The sequence below is a fragment of the Ranitomeya imitator genome, chromosome 1, assembly GCF_032444005.1.
Source record: "Ranitomeya imitator isolate aRanImi1 chromosome 1, aRanImi1.pri, whole genome shotgun sequence".
Classification (NCBI taxonomy): Eukaryota; Metazoa; Chordata; class Amphibia; order Anura; family Dendrobatidae; genus Ranitomeya; species Ranitomeya imitator.
This window is the reverse complement of record NC_091282.1, coordinates 1,197,621,113-1,197,641,929: the sequence shown is the minus strand read 5'-3', so window position 1 is coordinate 1,197,641,929 and position 20,817 is coordinate 1,197,621,113. Positions and strand designations below refer to the sequence as shown.

Here is a 20,817-nt window from a genome sequence, read left to right as displayed (position 1 = left end):
TGGTTCCCTTAGCTTGACCCCCTTCAGCCTGTTTTCACCTTCTTTTTTTTTAATAATCAGATACATTTTTATTGAACATAAAAACAATAGAAATAGACATCACATATCCATAGTTCATTTACATTTTCATTTAGTAAAGAAGTAAATTACCCCTTAGGCTATGTGTCCGCGGGGCATATTGGCAGCGCTTTGGAAGCAGATACTCAATATGTGGAGGAAAACAACTGTTTGGGCGCACGGCAGGGCTTGGAAGGGAAGGAGCGTTATTTGACTTTTTGAATGTATAATATCCTGGAATTAGCGGACGCCATGTCGCGTTTCAAAAGCCCCTGATAAGCCTAAACAGTGGAAGCCCCCACAAGTGACACCATTTTGGAAACTAGACCCCTTAGGGAACTTATCTAGATGTGTATTGAGCACCTTGAACCCAAAATAAAACTTTTTTTGCTCAATATTTTGCATTTTCATAACGGTAACAGATGAAATTACTCCATAATATTTATTATGCAATTTCTCCTGAGTACACCGATACCCCATATGTGGGGAAATACTACTGTTTGGGCGCATAACAGTGCTTGGAAGGGAAGGAGCACCATTTGACTTTTTGAATGTAAAATTTACTGGAATAATTAGCGGACGCAATGTCGTGTTTGGAGAGCCCCTGATGTGCCTAAACAGTGGAAACCCCCCTCAAGTGACCCCAATTGGGAAATAATAACCTTTTGGGAATTTATCTACAGATGTAGTGACGATTTTGACTCCATGCGTGTTTTCCAGAAACAGGCAGCAGTTGCTGAGTGAAAATTGCAAACTACCATTGTAGTGACCAGTACGTTGTAGTGACCAGTGCATTATGCCCAGCTCATGCTTCTTGGGACATGCACCTGTAAATTAGGCAGGCTCTCTTCACTACAGAAATGCCAAACATGTGGGCACTAAATGTTGTTTAGTCACACTGGGGCTCAGAATTGTGGAGGCATTTGGATTTGGGAGCAGAGAATTTGCTGAATTTCTTTTGGCGGGTGAGGAACCATTTTGCTTTTCCAGAGCCTTTGTGCTACCAGTAACGTGGAAGCCCCCTATATTTCCATTAACAGATGTACAAGCGCTCAGCGCAGAGCGCAGGATAAATGTGTGCCAAGCCTTACTGTGATCTTTGGGATGCAGAATGAAAAAATCAACAGCATATGAAGAATTGGTTTTATTTATTTTTTACGCCATTCATCGTGTGGTGTAAGTGATTAGGTGACTTTATTCTTCGGGTCGGTGCGATTACAGCGATACCAGATTTATATCGGGTTTTTATGTTTGGCTGCTGTCACACACTAAAAGACGCTTTTTATTGCGAAAACGAGCTATAATTTTTTCATATTTCGGTCGACAGAGTCATGTGAGGTCTTGTTTTTTTGCGGGACGAGCTGACGTTTTTATTGGTACCATTTTCGGGCACATGACATTTTTTGATTTCTTTCTATTCCGATTTTCGGGGGACAGAATGAACAAAACCAGGAATTCAGGAATTGCTTTTTGGTTTTTTTTATACCGCTCCGCGTGTGGTAACATTGATAAGGCAGCTCTATTCCTTGGGTTAGTATGATTACAGCGATACCTCATTTATATCTTTTTTACGTTTTGGCGCTTTTACACAATAAAAACTATTTTATAGAAAAAATAATTATTTTTGCATTGCTTTATTCTGAGAGCTATAACTTTTTTTATTTTTCTTGATCACATTTTATTGCACTTTTTGTTTGGCGGTATGATGATAAAGCATTGTTTTTTGCCTAGTTTTTTTTTTTTTTACGGTGTTCACTGAATGGTTTATCTAGTGGGACAGTTTTATAGAGCGGGTCGTTACAGACGTGGTGATACCAAATATGTGTACTTTTATTATTTTTTTTCTATTTACATAAATAAATATGTTTATTGGGAAAATATTTATTTATTTTTTAATTTTACACTTGCTAATATTTTTTTAAAACTTCACTATATAGTGTCAGATGGCTGATCTGACACTTTGCTCTGCACTGTATCAGATTAGCGATCTGACAGGCAGTGAAGGAGGCTTTTCAGGTCCTGCTCTTAGCAGGCGCTGAGAAGCCACCTCCCAGCAGGACCCCGCAGCCATCTTGGAACCGGGAGTCTGAAAGAAAAACCTCAGAACGTGATCGCATCGCGTTGTTCTGAGGGAAGCATGCAGGAAGCCCCCTCCCTGCGCGGTGCTTTTCTATGCCGCTGTCACTACTGACAGTGGCATCAGAGGGGTTAAATGCCCACGAGCGGTGGTGCTGCGGGTTGTCAGTTGTCACATACAGCCGACACCCGCACACGATCGCCGCGGTGCTCAGTGTGAGGCTGTGCGATCGCAGAGCAGTACTAGTATGGCGCATGCCGAGAAGGGGTTAATCCAAATAGTCATACCACAGAAAAACATTAAAGGGAATCTGTCACCCCAAAATTCGCCTATAAGCTACCGGCATCAGGGGCTTATCTACTATCTGTAATGCTGTAGATAAGGCCCCAGATGTAACCTGAAAGATAAGAAAAACGAGTTAAGGTACCGTCACACATAGCGACGCTGCAGCGATACCGACAACGATCCGGATCGCTGCAGCGTCGCTGTTTGGTCGCTGGAGAGCTGTCACACAGACCGCTCTCCAGCGACCAACGATCCCGAGGTCCCCGGTAACCAGGGTAAACATCGGGTAACTAAGCGCAGGGCCGCGCTTAGTAACCCGATGTTTACCCTGGTTACCATCCTAAAAAGTAAAAAAACAAACGCTACATACTTACCTACCGCTGTCTGTCCTCGGCGCTCTGCTTCTCTGGTCTGGCTGTGAGCGCCGGGCAGCCAGAAAGCAGAGCGGTGACGTCACCGCTCTGCTTTCCGGCTGACCGACGCTCACAGCCAGAGCAGGAGGAGAGCAGAGCACAGCGCTGGAGGACAGACGGCTGTAGGTAAGTATGTACTGTTTGGTTTTTTACTTTTAGGATGGTAACCAGGGTAAACATCGGGTTACTAAGCGCGGCCCTGCGCTTAGTTACCCGATGTTTACCCTGGTTACCAGCAAAGACATCGCTGAATCGGTGTCACACACGCCGATTCAGCGATGTCTACGGGGAGTCCAGCGACAAAATAAAGTTCTGGACTTTCTTCCCCGACCAGCGATCTCCCAGCAGGGGCCTGATCGCTGCTGCCTGTCACACTGGACGATATCGCTAGCGAGGACGCTGCAACGTCACGGATCGCTAGCGATATCGTCTAGTGTGACAGTACCTTTAGATTATACTCACCCAGGGGCGTCCCAGTCCGTTCCGATGGGCGTCGCGGTGCGGGTCTAGCGCCTCCCATCTTCATACGATGACATCCTCTTCTTTGCTTCCTGCCACAGCTCCTGCGCAGGCGCCGGGCCTCTTTGACCTTTCCTGTGACATGACAGGAATGAAAAAGTGTATTTTTACCACCTAAATGTTGCTAACTTCTGAATAGGTTGCTGTAACCGGCAGACTCTAAGGCCGCTATTTGGTTGTGAACTGCCATGGCAAACATCAGGACCACACAATCATGATTTTGGGTGTTAATGGGGATGCCCCCTCACTCTGTTAGCCATTTATATGATATAGTCATTATTGACAGCAGCATCTAAGGTGTTAAATAGATATGGACGGTGACAACACTGATCGTCGCTGATGCAGAAAGTTGTCAGCTATAGTGTACAGCCGACAGCTGCTGGTTTGTCACCTGTATGGGGAGGCTATTCTCTTATATCTCAGGTCAGTTAAAAGACGTATTGACGGTCATTAAGGGGTTAAACCAGAGAGATATATCACACAAAATAGTTAATAAAAAACATTCACCATATGTCTACTTTACATCAGCATCATTTTGAAACATTTTTTTTTTTGTTAAGAAATTATAGGGGTTAAAAGGTGATCGGTAATTTACAAAAACCAATTTTTAGGGACCACATCCCAATTTGAAGTGTCTTTGAGGGGTCTATGTGACAGAAAATACCCCAAAGTGACACCATTCTAAAAACTGCAACCCTCTACATGCTCAAAACCACATTCAAGAAGTTAATTAACCCTTCACATGCTTTACAGGAACTGAATAAATGTGAAAAAAAAAATGAAAATTTAATTTTTTCCCCACAAAAATGTTCATTAGACCCAAATTATTCATTTTCACAAAGGTAACAGGAGAAAGTGCACAGTAGAATTTGTTTTACAGCTTCTCCTGAGTACACAGATACCCTATATGTGGTGGGAAACTATTTCTGGGGCCCACAGCAGGACTCTGAAGGGAAGGAGTGCCAATTGAATTCTGGAACAATTTGGGCTGGAATTGTGATTGTGATAGATTGCGGGTGCCATGTCACATTTGAAGAGCCCATGACATGCCAAAACAGCAGAAACCCCCTCAAGTGACCCCATTTTGGAAACTACACCTTTTGAGAAATCCTTCTAGGGGTGTAGTGGTCATTTTTAATCCTCAAGCAATTCACATAATTGTATAACATTGGCCTGGGTAAATGGAAAATTACCATTGTTTCCACTAAAATGTTGCTTTGGTCCCTAGTTATTATTGTTTAAAAAGAATAATAGTAGAAAATGAATTGTACAATTTGTTACGCTATTTCTCCTGAGTATGCCAATACCCCATATGTGGCCAAAAACTACTTTGCAGGCACACTGCAAAGCTCAGAAGGGAAGGTGCGCCGGATTGGAGTTTAGATTTTTAGATAGGCAAATAAATCAAGTAGCGTGTGACGTTTCGACCTCGTCTGGGTCTTTTTTAAACAACACTAGAGTTGATTATAATTGGCCCAGTGGATGCTGCTGAAGCATGCACCTTCACATAGCTCCTAGGACACCACTTCTCCAAGCAAACCCCCAGCACCTTAAACCGTACAGCATCCATTGGGCCAATTATAATCAACCTTAACGTTGTTTGAAAAAGACCCAGACGAGGTCGAATCGTCACACGCTACTTGATTTTTTTTCCTATCACACAAGATTTATTTTTTGTTTCTTTTGTGGTGTGAATATTTTCATTTATTAAATAATTTTGCAAATAATTGAGAGTGCAGCTGATTTAACCTTCACCTTAGGGTGGCATGTCACATTGGCAGAGCCCCTGAGGTGTCAGAACAGCAGAAACCCCGATAAGAGACCCAATTTTACAAACTACACCTCTCAATTAATTCAGATAGGGGTGCAGTGATCATAGACAAAAAAAAAATTGGATACTCATCAGCTCTCCCAGAGTTTAGTGCAGCTCACGGATCCACAAATTCACAGAGGGATCCACAGATAATAGATTCCCAGCTGGATACTGGGTGGAGTGCAATAGAAAAGGTAAAAAATCCAGCAACCCCAAATAGAAAAAATATATATATTAAAACGTCACATTTAATATATAATCTATAAAAAATCCATCATGGATTTTTTTTTATAGATTATCTATGAAATGTGACGTTGTAATATAAAAAAAAAAAATATCTATTTGAAATTGCTGGATTTTTTTCCCTTTTCTAGTGAGCATGTTGACACATGTACCTCACAGAAATTTATACCATTGGTCAGTGAAGAAAGAATAATTAAGTTTTTACCACTAAAATGTTGTTTTAGCCCCAAATGTAGTTTTTATGAGGGCAAATAGGAAAAAAAATGGGCAGCATACTGTATTGTGCATTTTCTTTTGAGTGCACCAATACCCTACATGTAATTGATAAATACTTTTCAGGCACAGTGGAAAGCTCAGAAGGGAAGGAACGCCATATTATAGCGCAGATATTGCTGCTATGGTTTGCGGGAGCCATGACAGACTGGAAGAGCCTCCAAAGTCAAAGAGCAGCAATTCTCAATGAATTAATCTAATGGTGCAGTGATTAAATTTACACAACGGGGGTGTCAGAGAAAGGTATACCATTAAGCAGTGAATAACATTTTTACCACAAAAATGTTGTCACACAATTTCTGCTGAATATGGCAATACCCCTTATACAAGCTGTACAGTACTGCTAAGCCATACGGCGAGACTCAAGAGGGATAGAGCATTGTTTGCTTCTTGAACAAATTTTCGTAGAATACTTTGCGGTCTCCATATCCAGAGCCCCCAAGTGGCAGAATCCATCCTCAAGTGACCCCATTTTGGAAATTTTACCCATCGGCGGTTTTATTTTAATCACATCACTCGGAGATTTAGATGGCAACCCCGCTGCAAGTGCTCAGCGTAGAGCACAGGATAAGTGTGATCCAAAATGTTATATAAAATGTTCCCAATAAAAGCTTTAACTCAACCCACAAAAAAAGCAAGTCACACTCAGGTCCGTCAATTGTCAATGGAAAATATTGGGCTTCTATATTACTAGTATCACAAATGCTCTGGAAAAGTGCTATGGCTCCTTGCCCCCAATCGAAATCCAGGGAATTCTGTGCTCACAAATCCAAATGCCCCCTCTTCTGAGCCCCAGTGTATCTAAACCACATTTAGTGTTGTATGTCTGGCACTTCTATAGCGATGAGCGCCCGCTTAATTTACGGGTGCATGTCTCCAGAAGCATGAGTTTAGCACAATGTATTGGGCACTATAAAATACTGGGCACAACAATGTATGGGCACTACAATGTATGGGCACTACAACGGCAGATTTTCAATTTTCACTTAGCGACATCCATTGCTACTCATTTCTGGACAAGAACCATTGAGTCAATATCATGATTACACTTATAGATAAATTCCCAGAGGGATCTATTCATTATAATGAGGCAGCAGTTACTCTGAACTCCATCTGGCCTCTGTTCAGCGGTATCCTTCTTTTCAGAGATGCACAAAACTGTAGCCGACCGTGCTTTTATGCACGCCTAAAAAGACAGATACCCCTGGATCACGGCCAGACAGCAGATCAGGGCTCATAGAAACCACTTCACAATAATCCAATGCTTTCCTCTTAGGCATTCTTTGATGTTTTTGGCTGTGTGTTTTGGGTCATTATCCTGTTGGAGGACCCATGACCTGTTACTCAGACCAAGCTTTCTAACACTGGGCAGCACTTATTGCTACAGAATGCCTTCATAGTCTTGGCATTTCATTTTACTGTGCACAGATTCAAAACAACCTGTGCTAGATGCAGCAAAGCAGCCTCAAAACATCACCAAGCCTCCTCCATGTGTAATAGTAGTTAAATGTTGTTTCCTAAGCTTCATTTTTGCATCTGTGAATATAAAGCTGATGTGACTTGCCAAAAAGCTCCAATTTTGTCTCATCTGTCCTAAAGACATTCTCTCAGAGGCTTTGTGTTTGTCACTATGCAGTTTGGCAAATTTCAGTCTCGCATTTTTATGATTTGCTTTCAACCATGGTTTCCTTCTTGGTCATCTTCCATGAAGTTCACTTTGGCCAAGATAGTGACGTAATGGTGCGATCTGACACTGATGAACCTGACGTTCACCTCTAATCTCTTTAGAAGTTGTTCTGGGCTCTCGGGTTACCATCATACTTCTGTTCAATTTGTCATCAATGTTCCTCTTGAGGCCAGGTCCAGGGAAGTTGGCTATACACCTATAAACCTTTAACTTCTGAAAAATATGTGCAACTGTAGTAACAGGAACATCAAGATGTTTGGAGATGATCTTATTGCTCTAACCTTTACCATGTTGGTCTATAATTTGTTTTCTTACCTGCTGAGATAACTCTCTCCTTAGCGTTCTTTGATCCATGTTCAGTGTTGTACAAATCATGATCCTAAAAAGCACAGTGACTACTTTTCGCCCTCAATATCATTACTGACTGATTACTAGTTTGTAGACATGCTAATTACAGAACAAACCTTAGTTTAGCATGTCCATGTGGTCGAATTATTTTCATTTTTTCCAGGTCATTTTCATTAGTTTTTTCTTCTCATGACCACAATTGAAAAGCAATGTTTGATATTCATTAGTTGATATTCAATAAATTTAAATTGGAAATTACTTTTGTCCGTTTCATGTTATTTCAGTGACCATTAAGGGGGTTTTAGTACTTTACCAGAAAGGTAACAATAATTTTGCCCTTTCCATATGATGTGGACATGTCCGAGGTTGGTTGCCTTTTGGGTGGTAGTTTTAAGTCGTATGGAAGGTGCGTATGGATGCACGGTGCCAAGGGATCCAGTTGTATGCTTGTTGGGATGCGTGGATGAGATTGGGGTGGATAAACATCTAAAGATAGCTATAGCTAGATTGTTGTACATGGCTAGGAAGGTGATAGCTAGAAACTGGATTAGGGAAGAGCCGCCGTCAAGAGGAGAATTCCTCCAGTACGTAAAACAGGGCCTGACACTAGAAAAGGGGATTTATAAGAAGAAAGGGAAAACTGAAACGTTCAATAAAATGTGGTCTCCATGGATTGCTATGGGATAGTAATGTGAAGTGTGGCTTATACGATTGGTTGAGGGATTAGACACTCAATTGTTTTAATGATGGCAGTAATTAACAAGACGAGCTGCTTTGTGGGGTGGGGGAGGGGGGCTTTGGGATCGAAGGGGGCTGTTTGAAGGGAGAGGGGGGAAAAATACTCTGTATTGAAAATGCAAATGAAACATGTTAATTGTACTGTTATTCTTAATAAAAATTTATTTGAACAAAAAAAAACCAATAATTTTGCCCATGTGTGTATGTTTTAATGGTCTCATGCACAAGGATTTTTAGACCACGGTTCTCATGATCAGTAGGTGTTCTAGCGGACCCCAACTATGATGTATTTATCCCTGTTTCTGTGGACAATATAATGGAGGTATACATTAATGTCCATTCAATCAATTATTATTTTATTGTCTGAAATATATTACGAAAACTGACCTTGGCTGGACAAAGCTGTGATGATCCATTCTGAAACAGCATAGTCAGTACAATGGCCTCAGCCCGGCTGGCCTTATCTAGCAAGCTGCACTGCTGCTCCTGATTCATAGACCAAACGTTCCACAGATTTATCCCATCACTTGTCCTATTACATTTTCTCTTAACTTCAACTTCTGGAAAACTCATTGGCTTTTCCGTTGAATGTCTTTTTAATTCAGGTATAAGTGACTGAACTTCAGCATTTGTATCTAATGCTAACAGTATCTTCCTGTTTCTTTCACTTTCTCCACTCTCCTGTTCTATAGAAGGAATAATCATGGATGTTTGGACTTGATCTTCATCTACATCGATCCTGCTCATAATGCTGTATGACAAAGATGTCGTAATGACTTGAAACTTCTCGGGAAGTTCAGTTTTAGCAGACTAATAACAAAACGCAAACATCGTTATTAGTACGTACAGTATTACAAAATATTTCTACGGGGTTCATCGGTAGCAGGTGTCATGTATTAGTGACACATGTCTTCATATCTAACATAGACCAACAGGTTGGGTTTCCACATTCAGAGGGGGACTTGTAGTTTTTGAAGCCAAAGTCAAGAATGGATTTTAAAAAAAAGTGCGGTAGATGGTTTTCAAGGAGTTTTATAACATAATTTTGTTAAAAACTTCCTTATGAATGGACCCCACTTTTTTCAAGTGACTTCCATTTATGATCCATTATTGGTTTTAGTTTCACAAATTGCCTTAAAATACCTAAATGTGGAAGCCCAGACAAAAACCACTGACAGGTGAAGTGAATAACATTAATCATCTGATGACAACCCCACCTGCCAAGGGTTGGATATACAATGCAAAGGCTGATTTAGACATTGATTTTCACGATCAATTTTGCAGGCCGAATGATCGACAGAAAATCACGTAGACATGTTTGATTGTGATCTGGGGGCCCGATCAAAATCAGCAATGCAAGTGAATGGGTCCATCAAAAACATCAGACCAAATTTGAACTGTCAAAATGGAGAAGGTTGAGAAACTTTCTTATTTTCTCCTCCATGTACGAGAAAAACTGATGACACTCAAACCACTCTCTGATCAAAGTCTGATCAAAAAAATTGGTATTTTTTTCTCAGATGTGGAAAAATCAGAAGTTTGAATGAGCCCTATGGTAATGTTCCCACGAAGAGTATTTGGTGAGTTTAGTTTTTTTTTTTTTTATTTGCGGTTTTATCGCCTTTTTCACCTTGCATTTTTTTTGTCTCTTTTTACTATGACATGCCCTGAATAAAGCCCTTCTACTCTTTTCCCGGAATAAAGTTTAAGCCGGATTTTTAAACACCCTGTGACTCCCATTTATCATGCATTTCCCAAGATCCATAAAAATGTTTTCCCTCCCCCTTTAGGGCTATTATTTCTGGTATTGGTTCACTCTCTGAAATTTTTGGGGAATGGGTCGACCATTATTTACAACCTTTAGTTATTAACCTTCCTGGATATATTAGAGATACAAAAATGGTAATTTCCGCATTGGATGGCTTTCAGTGGTCTCAACATTTTTCTTGGGTAACTTGTGACGTGGTGGGTTTATACCCCTCTATTCCGCATCAAACTATTCTATCCAGTTTGACATACTTTCTGGATAAATATAGCTCCTATAGGGAGGAGATTCAATCTTTTATTTTGGTTTCTTTTTTACTTACCCATAACTATTTTTCATTTGATGGTTTATTTTTTATTCAAAATAAAGTTAGTATGCGAGGAAAGTGCGCCCCTTCACTAGCTAATATTACTGTAGCGGTTTGGGAAGAGAAGCACATCCTCAATGAAAATAATCCCTTTATTGAGAATATAGAATTTTTTGGTCGCTATATTGCCGATTTCATATTGGTTTGGAAGGGTGAAACCACTTTGGTCACTGATTTTATCAGTTACATCAATAATAATGAATTTAATTTGTCTTTCACTTTTACCTTGTCTAAAATTTCTATTGATTATCTAGATATTTCTTTATCAGTGGATAAGTTTACGGATAAGGTAACAATTTCCCCTTTCAGAAAACCCACTGACAGCAACTCGATTTTGAAGGCACATTCCTGTCACCCTAAACATGTCATCAAGAATATACCAAGTGGGTGAGTTGACTAGGTTGAAAAGAAACTGTAGTTCAGCAATGAAATATAAACAGGAAGCTGAATTAGCAACACTTAGACATAGCGATAGAGGCTATTCTAACTGGAATTTAACTAGGGCAAAAACAGTGGTTAATAGAATAGACAGAAACACATTACTGTCCAATAATGGTGTGAATCCAGATTCCTCTTCTACAAAAATGATTAATAAAAATAAAACAAATACCAACAATGGTAGAAAAAATAGGAAGAGACAATATAGTAGCCCTAATCTCCAAGATGTTGCATGCTCCCAGTTATGATTAATTTTTCTACGAATTATAGTCCTTAATATGATGAAATTATTCAAATTATTAAGAAATATGTTCCCATTCTACATAATGATCCGAAACTTGCACATATTTTAGATAATGCCCTGTGGTGCGGTGACCCATGTAACAGCCAGGGGGCGCTGTGTGTGTGCTTCAGGATGCGCTTGGAGGCATAATTATGGTGATGAGACAAAGTCCAGCAGGATTGTAAATGGCCGGTATGTGTCGCAGAGGTGCTCTGCGCTGTAAGCCCAAAATTATATGGTTATATCCGCTAGGACTGAGTACAATGGTGTGCTGACAGAAACACTGACACACGGGAACGACAGTGCTCCACAAGGTGACGTCAGGATGGTGGGGCAGCCATACCAGAAAATATGACCTGTGTAAGTGGCGACTGCTGGTTCCAAGATGACCGACCAGGTGGTGGTGACTCCCATTCAGATAGGACGCCAGCAGAAAAGAGTGCAGTATGGCTGACTCAAGTACAAGTGGCAAGTCTTCCTCCCGTCGCCGGAGACGTAAAAGAGGCAAAGGGGCTGAACAAATTGCACCCTCTGAGAAGATTGATAAAGAGGAAGTCCAGGATCTCGCTAATGAGTTGTCTCATGAGAAGCAAAAGGTGACAGATTTACAGGCCGAGTTAAGGCATCGGAGACAAGCAACTGAGCACAGGGTGGATGAGCTGGAGAAGGAAGTCTCTGAGCTCCGAGGTCACCTGTCAATGTGGCAAAGTGTGAATAAAGCCTTAAGGGAAGATGTAGAAGTGCTCAGAGAAACGTTAGGAGGTCTTCTGCAAGAGAAGGAGATGGTGGTCGCAGACTCACAGTTGCAGTGCCAGAGTGGTAACGAGGTGGAGCTGCCAATGTCCATCCTGGCTAGGGATCTGGAAGAGTGTAAAGCGGAGGAAGAATTGGTGCTAAAAGCAGAACAAGACAGTCACCCGGTCGTGGCAGATGTCTTGATGGAACAGGTCCGTAGCAAAACTGGAGCTGTCTGTTCATGAAGAGAGTGAGTCCTCGCTCTTCAAGACCGTGATAGATGTACCCAAAGAGGTGCAAGAAGCCTGTACCGGTGAAGGTGTGCATGAGGCCTTTAAGAAGGTGGTTGAAGTGCATAGTGTGAACCTGGCACTAGAGACTAACAGTTGGTGATACTGTCCACTAGGGAAGTCACAGTGAAGCGGGTGGCTATCCTGAAGGATATGCACCTACAATGTCTTCGCACGAAACAGATGATCCTGGTGAGGAATAAGGAAGCCTCTCGATGTTTGGAGCATGCCAGGAAGGCTCAAAGTCAGCTGGGCTTTGTGGAAGACGTTGTTCGAGTACCCAGAAATCTGGTGAGGAAAGTCATTGGTACATATGGAAAAGCGATGGAGGACCTGGTGAATAGATCGATCCGGTGTGGCAAGAGTGAGGATTCCAGATGATGGTGAAGTCCAGGTAACTGGTAAAGATGGGATGGTTCCATTTGTTGTAATTGGCTCAGTAGAAAGCCTTAGGAACATTCGGATGCTTCATGAATACCGGGTGACATATTTGAAGGAGATAGAGCAGCAAAGACTGGATCATCTGAAGATTAATAAACAGCTGCAGAATATAAGATGGTGACCACTTCCAACCCATGGTATGGAGATACAAAAAGATACCCTAAAGAATTGAAGAGTTCAAAGTAGTGACTCCTCTGTTAGCTCAAGGCTGACTGACCCAGGTGGGAGACCTGGTAGCAGACTTAGTAATGAAGAGTCCGATTCAGACCAGACAGTAGGCTCGACTGGACGGTGGACTCATGACTGCAAAAGTAGGAGTCGGCCATGGAAAGGTCACGTGAAGGGGTACACTTGGAAAGTGGGTTGACTAAAAAGGGTCTGGTAACACAGACGGATAGTGACTCGGGGGCTGAAGCCCAGGGCCAACATACTGACCGCTGGGGGCGGGGGAGGCCTAACAAAGGTGTGATGCTGAATGATGCCCAAAACCAACTGAGACATTCCTCTCGACTTGCAGGGCAATGTGAAATGGGTACCCAGTATCGGGACCTATGGTTTATGTCATGTGTTCAACCCCGTAAGTTTGAACAGAGGGAGAGGGTATGTGGTGCGGTGACCCATGTTACAGCCAGGGGACGCTGTGTGTGTGCTTCAGGATGTGCTTGGAGGCATAATTATGGTGATGAGACAAGTCCGGCAGGATTGTAAATGGCCGGTATGTGTCGCAGAGGTGCTCTGTGCTGTAAGCCCAAAATGATATGGTTATGCTGGGACTTATAGTTCCACAATAGTTTGTTGTGTTTACTTATAAGGGTGGGCTTATAGGGTTAGCTGGTAAGCAGGGCGGGACTGGCTAACCACACACACTCTAGGGGAGTGGTTACAACCATATAATGTGACTGAGGTCTGGTCACATGGTCAGAGGATCTGTTTGGTCCATGTTCAAGGTCCTGGACGGTCAGTGTTGGAAGCTCCTGTGAGTGGAGGTTTCCTGGAAGCACCTAGAGAGATCGTTGATCTGAATGCTCAGGGTGTTAGATTGTCCTGGGATGGACTTGAGTCCTGCAAGCACCTGGTGAGAGTGTGAGTCCTGATGGTCTGTGTTGGAAGCTTCTGTGAGTCGAGTCTTCCTGGAAGCACGTGAGAGACCGTGGACCTACAGAGCCTGGGACAGCTTCTGTGGTGGCAAAGCCAGGACTGACATGGAGTCAGCGTGAGGAGTGAAGCTCCTGAAAGGTAACCCCGGACAAAGGGATTGTAATATATGGCAGAGAAATTTATCTGCTGCATGAACAGACTGATGGTCGTGATAAGTTCATGGATGTAATGAAATAGACTGTATGTCATGTGGTTTATGATGTTTAATAAACTGGAATAGACTGTTTAAGTGGAGAAATAGTGCCTGAGTGCTTAAATCCCATGCCAAGCGAATGTTCCCCAACCCACTCAGGTAGTGTTTCACCACAGCCCGCATTCGCTATTTAGCCAAAAAAGGCACCTTCTTTACGATATATCTTATCCCCATGTCTCTATTCAAGCAGTAATTTGACTACAACAAAAAAGAAAATCTGGTTAACGTACAAAGGCTTTTTTAAATGTGGTCACTATCCATTTAAAAACTGCAATTTTGTTAAAAAAAAAAACTAATAGTTTTACTTCCAGCATGACGGGTATTACATATCCTATTCAAACATATATGAATTGTAATTCTGAAGGAGTTATCTACTTGGTAGAATGTAACATACATAGTAACATAGTAACATAGTTAGTAAGGCCGAAAAAAGACATTTGTCCATCCAGTTCAGCCTATATTCCATCATAATAAATCCCCAGATCTACGTCCTTCTACAGAACCTAATAATTGTATGATACAATATTGTTCTGCTCCAGGAAGACATCCAGGCCTCTCTTGAACCCCTCGACTGAGTTCGCCATCACCACCTCCTCAGGCAAGTAATTCCAGATTCTCACTGCCCTAACAGTAAAGAATCCTCTTCTATGTTGGTGGAAAAACCTTCTCTCCTCCAGACGCAAAGAATGCCCCCTTGTGCCCGTCACCTTCCTTGGTATAAACAGATCCTCAGCGAGATATTTGTATTGTTCCCTTATATACTTATACATGGTTATTAGATCGCCCCTCAGTCGTCTTTTTTCTAGACTAAATAATCCTAATTTCGCTAATCTATCTGGGTATTGTAGTTCTCCCATCCCCTTTATTAATTTTGTTGCCCTCCTTTGTACTCTCTCTCTAGTTCCATTATATCCTTCCTGAGCACCGGTGCCCAAAACTGGACACAGTACTCCATGTGCGGTCTAACTAGGGATTTGTACAGAGGCAGTATAATGCTCTCATCATGTGTATCCAGACCTCTTTTAATGCACCCCATGATCCTGTTTGCCTTGGCAGCTGCTGCCTGGCACTGGCTGCTCCAGGTAAGTTTATCATTAACTAGGATCCCCAAGTCCTTCTCCCTGTCAGATTTACCCAGTGGTTTCCCATTCAGTGTGTAATGGTGATATTGATTCCTTCTTCCCATGTGTATAACCTTACATTTATCATTGTTAAACCTCATCTGCCACCTTTCAGCCCAAGTTTCCAACTTATCCAGATCCATCTGTAGCAGAATACTATCTTCTCTTTTATTAACTGCTTTACATAGTTTTGTATCATCTGCAAATATCGATATTTTACTGTGTAAACCTTCTACCAGATCATTAATGAATATGTTGATGAGAACAGGTCCCAATACCAACCCCTGCGGTACCCCACTGGTCACAGCGACCCAGTTAGAGACTATACCATTTATAACCACCCTCTGCTTTCTATCACTAAGCCAGTTACTAACCCATTTACACACATTTTCCCCCAGACCAAGCATTCTCATTTTGCGTACCAACCTCTTGTGCGGCACGGTATCAAATGCTTTGGAAAAATCGAGATATACCACGTCCAATGACTCACCGTGGTCCAGCCTATAGCTTACCTCTTCATAAAAACTGATTAGATTGGTTTGACAGGAGCGATTTCTCATAAACCCATGCTGATATGGAGTTAAACAGTTATTCTCATTGAGATAATCCAGAATAACATCTCTCAGAAACCCTTCAAATATTTTACCAACAATAGAGGTTAGACTTACTGGCCTATAATTTCCAGGTTCACTTTTAGAGCCCTTTTTGAATATTGGCACCACATTTGCTATGCGCCAATCCTGCGGAACAGACCCTGTCGCTATAGAGTCCCTAAAAATAAGAAATAATGGTTTATCTATTACATTACTTAGTTCTCTTAGTACTTGTGGGTGTATGCCATCCGGACCCGGAGATTTATCTATTTTAATCTTATTTAGCCGGTTTCGCACCTCTTCTTGGGTTAGATTGGTGACCCTTAATATAGGGTTTTCATTGTTTCTTGGGATTTCACCTAGCATTTCATTTTCCACCGTGAATACCGTGGAGAAGAAGGTGTTTAATATGTTAGCTTTTTCCTCGTCATCTACAACCATTCTTTCCTCACTATTTTTTAAGGGGCCTACATTTTCAGTTTTTATTCTTTTACTATTGATATAGTTGAAGAACAGTTTGGGATTAGTTTTACTCTCCTTAGCAATGTGCTTCTCTGTTTCCTTTTTGGCAGCTTTAATTAGTTTTTTAGATAAAGTATTTTTCTCCCTATAGTTTTTTAGAGCTTCAATGGTGCCATCCTGCTTTAGTAGTGCAAATGCTTTCTTTTTACTGTTAATTGCCTGTCTTACTTCTTTGTTTAGCCACATTGGGTTTTTCCTATTTCTAGTCCTTTTATTCCCACAAGGTATAAACCGCTTACACTGCCTATTTAGGATGTTCTTAAACATTTCCCATTTATTATCTGTATTCTTATTTCTGAGGATATTGTCCCAGTCTACCAGATTAAGGGCATCTCTAAGCTGGTCAAACTTTGCCTTCCTAAAGTTCAGTGTTTTTGTGACTCCCTGACAAGTCCCCCTAGTGAAAGACAGGTGAAACTGTACAATATTGTGGTCGCTATTTCCTAGATGCCCGACCACCTGCAGATTTGTTATTCTGTCAGGTCTATTAGATAGTATTAGGTCTAAAAGTGCTGCTCCTCTGGTTGGAATCTGCCCCAATTGTGAAAGATAATTTTTCTTGGTTATTAGCAGAAACCTGTTGCCTTTATGGGTTTCACAGGTTTCTGTTTCCCAGTTAATATCCGGGTAGTTAAAGTCCCCCATAACCAGGACCTCATTATGGGTTGCAGCTTCATCTATCTGCTTTAGAAGTAGACTTTCCATGGTTTCTGTTATATTTGGGGGTTTGTAACAGACCCCAATGAGAATTTTGTTACCATTTTTCCCTCCATGAATTTCGACCCATATGGACTCGACATCCTCATTTCCTTCGCTAATATCCTCCCTTAAAGTGGACTTTAGACAAGACTTTACATAGAGACAAACCCCTCCTCCTCTCCGATTTTTACGATCCTTTCTAAACAGACTGTAACCCTGTAAGTTAACTGCCCAGTCATAGCTTTCATCTAACCATGTCTCGGTTATTCCCCCTATGTCAAAGTTACCTGTAGATATATGTGTTATATGTAGACTTCAGTATGTGGGATACACTATAGGTCCCCTTAAAAGGTTTTCGAAAACACCTCTCCGAAGCTACTAGCACTGCGACTCATAATATCTCAGCGGTGTCCAATGATTGCAAAATAACCCACGCTGGTAATACTGACACTCTTAAGGTAGTTGGGGCAGGGGGCTTACTATGACTATAGACGAAAAGTATTACATCGTGAATCCTTTTGCATATTTAGACTCCAGTCGAGAGTGCCGCTAGGTTTAAATAAACGCCTGGATCTTATATTGCAACTTGATTAATCAATTTTTATAGACATGTAGACCTTGTAAGAATAATTTCTATATGATTTTTTTTGTTAGTCCTAATTAATTCCAGTATCTTTGGTGGGCTTTTATAGTAAAAAAATTTACCACCATTGCTCTGCTCACAAGTTTCATTAGTGTGGTTTTTCAAAGTTACCGGTTCATTACCGCAAGGATTCCAATGTTATAATCTTTGCTCATGTGGTTTCTACAGGGTTAATCCTTGGAGTGTTTGTGATTGCTCTCCTGATGTTTTTAATTAATGCACCTGTTGTTCTTACGTCCTTTTGTATTTAATGTCAGTGATGTGGGTCTGTCTTTATACCATGAATAAGACCTGAATGGTCGAAACGCGCCGGTGAGGACCACCAGGGACCCCTTTTCTATGTTGCATATGACCTAATTTTTGGTTTTAACATGTCTTCTGATTTTTTAATGAAGATCTACGCTGGAGAACTTTCTTCTTCTATTGCTGGCTTTGGACTGCGCCTCTAATCAGGGCGGCTCCGTGTGTGGACATATACTGAAATCTGCATGAGACTGGTGAGCTGACTTATTTTTCTCCCACTTTTTCCCTTTTCCTATATACACACGGATTTTTATTTTGGAGCAGTAAAAGACTAATGCACAACATTTTAAAATAATTACTCAACTTTTTGCTAAAAAGACACAAAAAATGGTAAAAGATCGTGGGAAAAAAGAAACATTTTATGTAGGGCAAAATTCATCAACGACTTGCGCCATTTTGAGGAATTTGGGGTGAAAAACAGTAATGAATAATACAAGACATAAAATACAAACACTTAAAAAGGAGCAAATGATGAATCAAACCCATACATTTTGCAATGATTTTCTAAAATTTCAGAAAACCGCACTAAAGCATAAACTGTAAGGAAAACATGTGAAACACCCTTACAGCAAATGAACAGTCAGTTCTTGAAGTTAATGTGTTGAAAGCAAGAAAAATGGATAAGAGTAAGAATGTAAGCAACAATGGCAAGGATAAATTGTGGTGACTAGATGACTGGGTCAAACTTTCTCTAAAACGGCAGTTGTTGTAGGATGTTCCCAGCATTTAGTGGTTCTCAAGTAGACTTCCTGGGAACCTACATCTCCCAAAAGGTTGCGAGGGAATGTTGGGTGTTGTAGCTTCACAACACCTGGATTGCAGGCGACTGCTGACCTTTTGTTTGATGTATGCAAACATAAAAGAGCTGTATAGTATTTTCTTAAAACTTGCCTTATCATCTCCTGTGAAATATGTATTGCTGCTGCAGACATCCGCGCTATCTGTCAAAACAGAAAATCTTCAACAAATGTGGTTGTGGTTATGAAAGGGACTCTTCATATAAAGAAAAAAAAGGCAAAAGGTTTTTTTTCCTTTCGTTAAACCTTTTATTTCCAAAGCAACTGTAACGGCAGTAGAAATTACTCTAGACTCCATAATACAGTATATTCGTAAATTCTTGAATTATTTTTTTGTCAGCAGCGGACATGGGCTGCTTTAAGGCAACTTGTATCTACAGCAGGGGTGTCAAACTGCATTCCTGGAGGGCTGCAAACAGGTCATGTTTTCAGGATTTCCTTGTACTGCACAGGTGATAATTTAATCACCTACACAAATAATGAGTTGGTGATTAAATTATCACCTGTGCAGTACAAGGAAATCCTGAAAACATGACCTGTTTGCAGCCCTCCAGGAATGCAGTTTGACACCCCTGATCTACAGCTCTAGTCAGACTGCAGTCAATGACGGCATGCACTCTGCTGAGACTCTCGCAAGCCAATGGTGGAGATTGTGATTTCTCTCCTATACAATTCTTACATAAGAGATGAGCGAATCAGTTCACAGGACCCAGCTCCAGTGACCACGCAAATCCTGCACTTTCTGATTAGTAGGCTCGGCGCACGCCAGTCCGGCTAATAAAAAAAGGAGCTGGAGATGACGGCAGATACGAGCCGCTTCGCAGCACTCTCATACAGTGGTTACAGACAACTGACATGGCTGCTGGAGCTGGGTCCCGCAAATCGATTTGTCTATCTTTATAATATGTATAAAGGGTATAAGACCTACTGGTAATTAGATTTCAAGGTAGTCCCTCAGGACAGCACACCAGAGGGAAGTCCTTCCTTGGCCTATGATGGGACAGGGTCACGAGGGGTTAAGAGGCCGCTCCCACATCCATCCTCCAGTGTTTTTCAAAGTATCACAGAAGGATGGATGCAAATGGTCTATACGAGCCCTTTAAACTCATATTTAAGATAAACACTTTAATGGCCCCCAGCTCAATCTCGTGCCATGGAGACGTGATGGATGAACGATCAGTAGAAAGATTGATTTTATGTAAGCCTAAAGATAAACATAATAAATAAGGGTGTTGTCCTGAGGAATTGCCTGCAAATCGAATTCCCTTTTTCCAGTATGTCCCTCCGGACAGCACAACAGGACTAGTTCCAGAGAAACAGCACAAGTGCAGGTACAGAAGCCCAAAAGGACCGAAGTCCTGGGCAAGAACTAGGCTAGATATAGTAACCGGTTTGTGAGATCAGAAGAGAAAATAGACAACTATAGATCACCGTAGTGAGTGCCTGGTATATGTCTATAATGCCTAATATTTAGTTCAAATGTGGAAAACAAATTATACCGCAGAAACGGAGAAAGTGAAACACTCCTCTGTTGTACCCCAACACAAATAATGAGCCACAATAATTGTTAGATGAATTATTTGTATAAACACAACAGCCATAGAATAAACCTTAAACACCTCCTACTGCACAGCAAAAGTATGGTGATAGCTACTGCCACTAACGCAATGAGGACTGTTGTAGACAAATAATAAACTCACATGTGCTTAATAAAACAGGACTGATCTTTCACCAGTCCTCCTGGGCTCAAACTAAACCTTGGTTACAGATCAGCTTACCATAGTACAATAAGTCCTGCAGGGCAGAGGCTCTGGATTGCCAAAAGATCAAACCAATAACATTTTACTATATAAATAGGCAGAGCATTGGGATGCTTATACATTACACACCTTGGAGCACATGGACGTTTATTCAGAATCCTTATATCTCTATGTCTCAACTAATGAGCTGGACACTATTGAAACTAAGGAAATACGCAGTCTGGCAGGTAACATCCCCCGTCATAACCAACGCTGA

The 20,817-nt window shown here is 41.3% G+C and overlaps 1 protein-coding gene across 2 annotated transcripts in view; it reads right to left on the bottom strand.

Moving 5' to 3' along the window:
- The window catches only part of POLN (DNA polymerase nu), a 208,904-nt gene extending 199,655 nt beyond the window's left edge, over positions 1-9,249 (bottom strand). For both annotated transcript variants that reach the window (XM_069744878.1, XM_069744879.1), the window contains exon 1: positions 8,841-9,249. The gene's annotated coding sequence lies outside the window, so the exon portion shown is untranslated. The remainder of the gene's footprint in view (positions 1-8,840) is intronic.
- Between the last annotated feature and the right edge of the window lie 11,568 nt (positions 9,250-20,817).